At 42.6% G+C, this 9,187-nt stretch overlaps 1 long non-coding RNA gene across 1 annotated transcript; it reads left to right on the forward strand.

Annotated features, from left to right (window-relative positions):
• The first annotated feature begins 4,213 nt into the window (after nt 1-4,213).
• Nucleotides 4,214-6,223, forward strand: LOC147454304 (uncharacterized). Its single transcript, XR_015188767.1, has 3 exons — nt 4,214-4,471; nt 4,752-4,807; nt 6,027-6,223. It is a non-coding gene; the product is annotated as an uncharacterized LOC147454304 (long non-coding RNA).
• The last annotated feature ends 2,964 nt before the right edge of the window (nt 6,224-9,187 follow it).

A 9,187-nucleotide genomic window follows, 5' to 3' on the forward strand; every position in this document is an offset into this window, starting at 1 on the left:
TTGATGGGCATGAAAGATTGTTGATCATGGCAACCCTTGTTGGCATCGTCTCCCGGGAATTGGACTTTCCTCCTTTTGCCTTCGTTATCGAAGCGTGCACACATGCACATGATCTCTTTTCTCTCTCGAGCTCTCATCGCCCAAAAGCCCTCTCTCCATGAGATCCTCCTTGGACTTGCTTCACCCTTGACAGAGTCAAAACAGAAGCTCGTGAAAAAGCTCGCCTCTTCTTTAGAGAAAAAACCCATTTCCTCTTTTTTTTCCTTTTTTCCTTCCCTTTCTTTCTTCCTTTCCCGTTCCTCTTTCTTTCTCCTCTTCTTCTTTTCCTTCTTCTTTCCTTCTTTTCTTCCTCTTCTTTTCCTTCTCCTTTGCTTTCTTTCCCTACACCCCCTCCTCGACAACAGCTGTTATGGAATTGATATCTTATTATGTATTGCAGTTGTGACAGGTGGAAAAGGCTTGACCGAGCTAAGCTATTGCAAAAGGATATCATATTTTAGGTACATTTTATTATTCAAGTGCTCTTTATGAGCTTTGGCCATTTATGACCGGCCGGCCAGTTTGTACTTAATTTGACCATTTAAGAAATCTATAAATGAAATACGTGCAAGAGGGAAATGGTCACTCTTGCACGGGGGGAGATTGCACCCAGTGCTTGTGTCTTCTTCTCTTCTCTCCTCCCTCCCCTCTCACCGTACCAGGCGTAGCACTCCGCCCTAGGAGGTGCGCCTGCTTATGTTCTCTTCTTCTCTCTCGCTCGCTATATCTCTATGTTCGCGTACAACTTCTATTTCGTGCTTGTGGATCTGCCAGGTATGCAATATTTATCATTTATGGTCTGTAGTGCACGATTCTCGGTATTTTGTAGGGTTCTCCACGCTCCGATTGTAGCAGTGGTATCAGAGCGCAGAGGTTGTTCTTGGGAAGTTGTTCATCGTATCAACAAAGGCCTCCATGTGCAGCAGAATATAAACGGTTCATTCTATTTTTTTTTCCTTTTGTCTATTTTTATTTTTGCTAGAAATATTTGGAGAGGGGTCTTGTTATTGAGAAATATTAATGTAAGTATTGCGTAGCCAGTGCATGTATTTTTCCTTAATTATGTATTTATACCTTGAATTAGTTGACTAAATTTAAGACGCGGATTTAAACCTGCTTAGCTTCATCCCCAGTATGCATAAGAGATTATATATTAAGTGTGTGCTTTGGATATAATTATATAATACGAGCAAGTATATACTTACATATATATAGTAGGATAAATATGGAGAAATAGCACTCATAGAACGAAAGAAGGAACCGAGATGAACAGAAAAGAGAATTTTCACATCGAGACCTCAATGAATTTTTGGATGAGTCTAGAATTGAAGATCTCATATTCAGGAGGGTCGACCTTAGGGCATCGGCTAAAGGCTCGCCATCACCATGGCGCCTCCTCTGCAACCAACGAGTTTTATTTCTACTCCTTCATTTTATTTTCCAGGTGACTTTCTGCTTACTCCATCGTGCAATGCCCGCTCACCAACTATGGACAAATCCCTAACATAAACCCAGGGGCTGCCTGCACAACCCACCCACAAGCCGCCCTCGAGCTCCTATGGCTTGTATCTTGCACTACAGACAGCCTACTGTAAGTAGTTCTCCATATCACGAGCACCGGCCTGAGCCATTCGGCTTCCACCCCTTGCCCAAACCCTCTACCCCTCGCATGCCAACCGATCAACGAGTACCAACTTGAACAATTCCACTCGAAGGACACATTCAGCAATCGCCACTCGATTGCATGGGCAGGGCCAAATTTCAATAACATTGCTAGTAGCCGACGCACGACCAAAATAAATAAAGAATAAAATTTTATAAAAAATAGTGGAAGCTCAATCATTGCATGGCTGCGCCGTCAAGCAGCCAGTTTTCCACCATGCATAGGCTGCCATGCAGCGAGTTTCTGCGCTCCTCAATCCCACGACCAAGCTCCTGTCCGTTTGGTCTTTTTGACCTACTCAACTGCAGTTATCCCTCTCGCTTCTGCAGGGACCCTCTCTCTCTCTCTCATCAGCTGGCGGCCATTTCTACCTTGAGCCTCCCTTCCCATGCACCAAACACACACCTCACCATCGTTGATGGCGCATGCTTTCCAGCTTGTAGTGGTAGGTTTATACAACCACCTCGCCTATGCAAGCAGACCCCTCACAGCACTACCAATGTAAGGTCAACTTCACTTACCCCCTCTACAAACCACGCATGCGCAGGCCGCCATGCAACTCACCCTTGCGCCATCAATATCCACCGAGGGCACTGCAGTATCGTCATGCATCGTAGTAGCTATCCGTCTTTCTCTCTTTGCCCTACTGGAAGCCCCACACGCACAGTAACAATCCTACGCACACGCTTCTGGCTACATGGTGTACCCCTCCCCCTCCCTCTCTCTCTCTCTCTCTCTCTCTCTCTCTCTCTCTCTCTCTCTCTCTCTCTCTCTCTCTCTCTCTCTCTCTCTCTCTCTCTCTCTCTCTCTCTCTCTCTCTCTCTCATTTCAACAACCCACTTGCCATGCATGGCACCCTCTTTCTCTCTTTCTCTCTCTCCCCCTCAGTCGCCACTCCACAGACCACCAGTTGTTTGTGGCACACAACACAGCCACCCACTATCCATCCCAACCCCCCATGCCCTGTGATCTTGGCGCCATCTTTGACTTCCAATGAAAACGCGGGCGCTCATGTACTACCAGTCGTACTCCCTTTGAACTGATTGTAGCCTGCCCGGCTCTCAATTCACTGCCACTATTTTTCATCATGCATTATTTGCATCGTATAGAAGTCACAAACCACCAAGCTCCACCTGTTTCGGCATATTGGCACCGCGCACCCTCCCCAACCACCTACTCTAGCTGCAGGGCGTCCACTACTGCATGGCGACCTTAGTGCTGCCTTCTCTGTGTCTTCTCTTCCTTATTCATTACACACACGCACACCTTCCATTTAGAATGAGCCCACAACGTGCAGAAGGCGGCTGCCTACGCTATCAACCCTCTATCTCGTCTGTGCCGAACAACCCTCCTTGGGATTCCTCCTCACACTTGTGTTTCCCCATATCCTGATCATGCTCTCCTCTCATGCTTTGCATGTGCTCCTCGAGGCTCCTACTTCATCGTGCACTTGATTGACACCATGGAGGTCATTCGCGCCTTCGTTGCAGCATTGACGTCTTAAAATAAGCATGCCCTGCCCCAGTGGGTGTGGTCCAAGGTGTGGGTGAACGCTGGCGCCATCTCTCAGTAAGCTGGTGTTTGAGGAGCACTGAGAGATGGCATTTGAGGAGCAAGGAGCGGTGCCAGATCTTGAAGCACACTGGCGCAACCTTGACTCCGTGCTTCTAATCTTTCAATCCTACCTCCTCCATTGTGAGGCCATGAATAGCACCATCAGCTCATCAAACATCTAGGGACTTTCCTGCGCTACTTGACATGGCATGGCAATGAATCCGCTATTGCTATAACTTCTACATCTCTGTGTCCTTGTTCCCAAGCCGTGCCTACAAAGAAAGCATGAACCATCACTACACTCTCAAAGGAAGGATGGGGACTAGCGCAAAGTAAGCCTTCTACGGATTCACAAATTGTTGCGCAATAGCATGATCACATTTTTTCCTTTGCTTGTAACATCGGAGGAGCATTCTATCACTACTTGTGAAATCTGTCATCTTGTAGCTCGCCTGTACTTCTAGTCTACACTCGTTTTAGGGCTTGTTTTTTTTCAGACGCATTGTAGTTGTCCACAAGACTACATCACCATTATCCATTTATAAAATTTGAGTTAATATTTGAAGGGCTTCCAAAAAGATGAACCCTTCATTGGGCAGGGTTCTTTTCCTAGAGAAATTGCTTGTTGAGCTCCTTGAGAGGTGCCATGCTTGTGATGGGAAGTAGTGTTCGAGACAAATCACTTTCCTAACCATACACAAAACAACTTTTTGCAACATTTTCCTTAAATTTCAAGAGGAATGATTCTTTTTCCGCCTTCTCTCAAGGAGCATTATTTAATTTTCACGTAGCATGATTGTAAGCTGAGACACACTTTCCCCAGGTGGCAAGGGTTTGCAGTTTTCAACCTTGCCGCTCTGTGCCTATTTTTGGATTTGAGATTTGTGTGTCTATATTTAAGGTGGAGATAAGTGCTGCTATGTCTCTTGGTATTTATTTTATGATTTATTGCAGCTGACAGGTGGAAAAGGCTTGGGCAAGCTAGGCCTACGCATTTGAAAATATATCCATTCAAAGATGACCATTGAAAGTAGTTCCTATGACATTTTTCACGAGATTCTCTTTGAGAGAGCAACGATGGAAATCAAACTTTGGATCAAAGTAATCATAGCAATGCGAGTTAGGGTTTGCCAAAAACAATTTTTCTAAATAAAGACAATAAGGGCACACCTACAGATCTTTTGGCTTTTTAGGTCAAAATTCAAAGAGATTCAGGTATTCACACTAAAATCTGTAAATCTTTGCCGATTTTTTTGAAGGAAAACATGGAATCTAGCTAATGTTATTATATTTTAGCTCGTTTCAATAACACCAGTGAAATTTTACTAGCTTCTACTTTTCTTGTGACAACAATCAATGGTTTAAAAACTTACTCACATATACAGTCCACCTCAATGATATCTGACACCCATTTGTATGACTTGCACTTTGGTTTGTTCTAACTTGCATAACATTACTCAAATCATGAATTTTGTTGTTGACCTTTGTTTTCAAGAAATTGTTTAGCATTTGGCGATTTGGATACTAGTCACTTCTGCAAACCACCTCCAGGTACGTAATTTCTTGTTGTTTTTCACGGTATTTTAATTCTACTTAATGAATCCATTTCTATTTATATCTACGACTATCATATTTCTTAAGATCTCATCAATTACGCAACATATCTCATCTGCCTATACTGCAATGACATCCCTTAACTACTCCTACAATAATACTCACTTCCTCTACTTGCTTGGAAGTTTATATTGTTGGTGCATATATTTAAGGACACAACGTCAAGCAGTTTGCAATAAGGATAATACCACTAGACAATTTGAAAGCAAAAAGATCTTGCATTTTCTTATGGCATATGAAATTACGAATCCATAAAGTTCTGGCTTGTGCTTGCACTGCTGTAATTTCTATTGAGAAGATTCGGCATTAAGCTATGCAGCTACTCATATGAGTTGCGGTGTTTTGAGTTAGTGAATAAAAATTTGTAAGTACTCTGCTACTCAAATACACTTCAATGTTGTGTCACACAGATAGTACATGTTTTGTCTTTTTATGTCTTGTCTAGTCCATTGGTCACATGCACACAGATCCGCCGATTTAGGCAGTGTGTACATGCTCATCTTGGTGTAGATTCACCGATTTAAGCAACACTAATTATCTGTGTAGATCCGCCGATTTAGGCAGCACACTAAAAAATTAGAGATTCACAAGGATAAATGTAGATTTGCCGATTTAGGCAGCATTAGTGCAGATTCGTCGATTTAGGCACCACGTCTTATTGGTGTAGATTCACCGATTTAGGCAATACCAATCACAAAATCATGCTGCAGTGGCTGGCCACCACTATAACTGGTATGATTTTGTTACCCGGGTACATAATGAAAGTGATTTGGATTTGGACTTATATTGTGGAATTGGAATTGGATTGGGATTTGGTATCTGGTGATTATTACGGCAGTGTTTATGTGATGAGACTTGACATTATGAGATTAATGATGAGTGTGACCAATGATATCCTGATTCATCAGGGTATGACATATACTGCTTATTCTAGTGGTATGGGACACTAGAATAGGTAGTATGTGGATGATGACAGGCATAAGCTAATGTTGTTTAGTTTCATAAATTTTTCTTTTATTATGTGATGTTTTGACACAACATACTAATCACTGTTTTTGACAAGTATTGTTTGCAAATTTTTATCTTCGCAACTGAGGACAGTTGCTTTCCAACGGAGAGGTATGTTATGGAATTGATATCTTATTATTTATTGCAGTTGTGACAGGTGGAAAAGGCTTGACCGAGCTAAGCTATTGCAAAAGGATATCATATTTTATGTACATTTTATTATTCAAGTGCTCTTTATGAGCTTTGGCCATTTATGACCGACCGGCCAGTTTGTACTTAATTTGACCATTTAAGAAATCTATAAATGAAATACGTGCGAGAGGAAAATGGTCACTCTTGCACGGGGGGAGATTGCACCCAGTGCTTGTGTCTTCTTCTCTTCTCTCCTCCCTCCCCTCTCACCGTACCAGGCGTAGCACTCCGCCCTAGGAGGTGCGCCTGCTTATGTTCTCTTCTTCTCTCTCGCTCGCTATATCTCTATGTTCGCGTACAACTTCTATTTCGTGCTTGTGGATCTGCCAGGTATGCAATATTTATCATTTATGGTCTGTAGTGCACGATTCTCGGTATTTTCTAGGATTCTCCACGCTCCGATTGTAGCAACAGCGCCCCCTCTTTTCTTTGCCCTTGCCTTTTTTCTTGCTAAAAGAAACCTTAGTGTTGTGTTGGGTTAGGGAGACTTTCATTGTTTTCACTGAATGATGGAGACTTACTTTAAATGTTTATTTCACTTTCATATCGTGACATGTCTTGACTTTTTTTATACATTCTATGTGTTAAAGTGAAACTTCACTTGCATAAGTCTAGTAAATTCTATGGATACACACACACACATATATATTAATGAGTTTTTTTAATTTCACATTTCATTTCATAGCCTCACATGGCTTGACTTTTCTTACATTCTATAACTTAATTTTAGTCAATACTCAGGAAAGTCTCTTTTATTAAGCGGCCGTCGCGACTGAGTTTCCTTCCCACAAAGAAGCGAACCGAAAATACTAGCATAACTTTAAAATTTACATAATTTTTGAACTATTTTCTCACATATTTCACCAATTTTTCTTCCCTTTATCATGGTGTGCAACCAGGTAGTCTCCATTTTTAACTGGCTCAAGGCTAAGCTGAGACAATCCTTTCTTGAACATTGATTCTACATAAACTCAACCTAATGATTTTATCATGTTCTAATTATTTTAGAAATCCATTGTGATTCTTTCACTTGTTTCTCAAAAGTCCAACCCTCCTTTTAGAAACTCCCTGCTCTCTCTTTGCAAAATCCAAGGGGCAATAATGGCACTGTCATTGCTCCCTTGGAGTCTTTAGAAATTTAAAAAAAAAACCTTTAGGAGGAGGGTCCCATGCCCTTTTGTGTAAATGCATCCACACGGGTCACTTGCCACATCGCCTCAGCGCCGTCGCCCGAAACCGTCCATCACCTTGCTCGTAGGCACCGTGTACCATCGAGACCGCCATGAGCATGGCATCATTCACGGTCATCACATATACACCCCTAGCTAGGAGCTCATGGAGTTTTTATTATGCCCACCTTTGATGCCTTTCCATCTTGTACTTGAGGGTCTAGCTCCCAAAGCCGTAAAGCATGTCCCAAATCCCACATTTCCGGCATAAATCTGCATAGAACTCACCACATCTCAAGATTTTAGGGGCCCCCAACCCAAGCTGCCAAAATTGGAAAAAAGCATCCGGCACTTTACTTTGAGTCGGGGAGCATGCCTCTCGGATTAAACTTAGCAATTTGCTTCTCTCGTTGCTTTACATAATAATCTGAGGCTACCTCCTTGTTTATCTGCAAAGTTTGGTGCATAACAATTCGATCCTGTAGCATCCCTTTTTTTGTGGCATTGACTCGCCACATTCCCTTCAAAGCACCCAATTGCATATGCATCGGGAACACTGCCTCTTTATCGTAGACCAATTCAAACAGGTAAAATTGGTCGCCACTTTGTAGGATGTCCTATACACCCACAAACACTTTTCAAGATTCACTTCCCACTCTGCCTCCTGCTTGTAAACATACTTTGTCAGCATCTTAATGATTTGGCCATTTGCACTTTCTACCACACCATTGCATTGAGGATGATAAGGTGAAGAAAACCGGTGTTGAATAGCAGCTTCTCTACCAAAGCTTTCATAAGTTTACTCATAAATCCCTGTCCTTTATCTGACATGAGCACCCATGGCACTCCGAAATGACAACAGATGCTATAAAAAACAAACCGAGCTACCACATGAGCATTTACCTCCTTCACAGCTTTGGCTTTGACCCACTTGGTAAGGTAGTCAATCGCCACTACAATGTATTTTTTCCCACTTGCCGACTTCGAGAGTGGACCAATGGCATCCAGGCCCCACTTCTCAAAAGAATCTTGGGCAATGATAGCTCCTTGCAATTTGGCTATCAGCCTACTCTCACCCATAGTCTGACATTCATGGAAGGTTTTGCACCAATAGTGTACATCACGTACTATTGACGGCCACCAAAAACCTGCTCTCAAGATTCAAAAACAAACCTGGTCTTTACCTTGATGCCCACTCTCCTAATGACATTGCTACAACACCACACCAATTTTTTCCTTGTAAAGTACTCTTCACAGCACTTCATTACGTCCATAGGTCATAAGATCCTCCCCTACTAGTGTAAACTTGCGAGACTTCTGCACTATCCTCCACTTCTATTACATGGACAATTTTTCAGAGCACTGACTGTGATTCAAAAAGTCTGCATTCTCTTTCAAGGTCTCACGACCAGCATAGGTGACTGGGGCCACATATATACCTGTAACCTGCGCTTGTACTTTGTTGCTTGCAAGCTGGTCTGCTTCCTAGTTCTGCTCTCTTCTAACATGCTTAAATTGAACCTCCTCAAAAATGCCATTGGCCCAACAATTGCTTGATGACTAACAATGCATCACCTTTCACCATTGATCTCGAGATACCAAACTCGACACTTTGTTTCAAGCCTAAATGGAGGGTGAGATACAGCGCCTCATTATTGGTATGAACATCCTCCAAGTCGTAGGCTTTTGAAAAGATCACCCTATCGTGTGGATCTTGTATCACCATTCCTCCACTTACCTTCTATATTACCCTCCTATATGCTCCATCAAACCACATGGTAAAAGCTTCCGCTAAATCAGGCTCCTCCTTGGTTTCATCCCGCACCACCCTGGGGTAGGTTGTCAAATCAAATTCCTTGCTAATTAAAATATCTGCTAGGTCAGATCGACTTGTATGGTCAATTTTGAATTCAATCTCAAACTCTTGTATCTCTATCACCCACTTCAT

The sequence above is a fragment of the Adiantum capillus-veneris genome, chromosome 7 (assembly GCF_014529385.1).
Source record: "Adiantum capillus-veneris isolate H3 chromosome 7, ASM1452938v2, whole genome shotgun sequence".
In the NCBI taxonomy this organism is placed as follows: Eukaryota; Viridiplantae; Streptophyta; class Polypodiopsida; order Polypodiales; family Pteridaceae; genus Adiantum; species Adiantum capillus-veneris.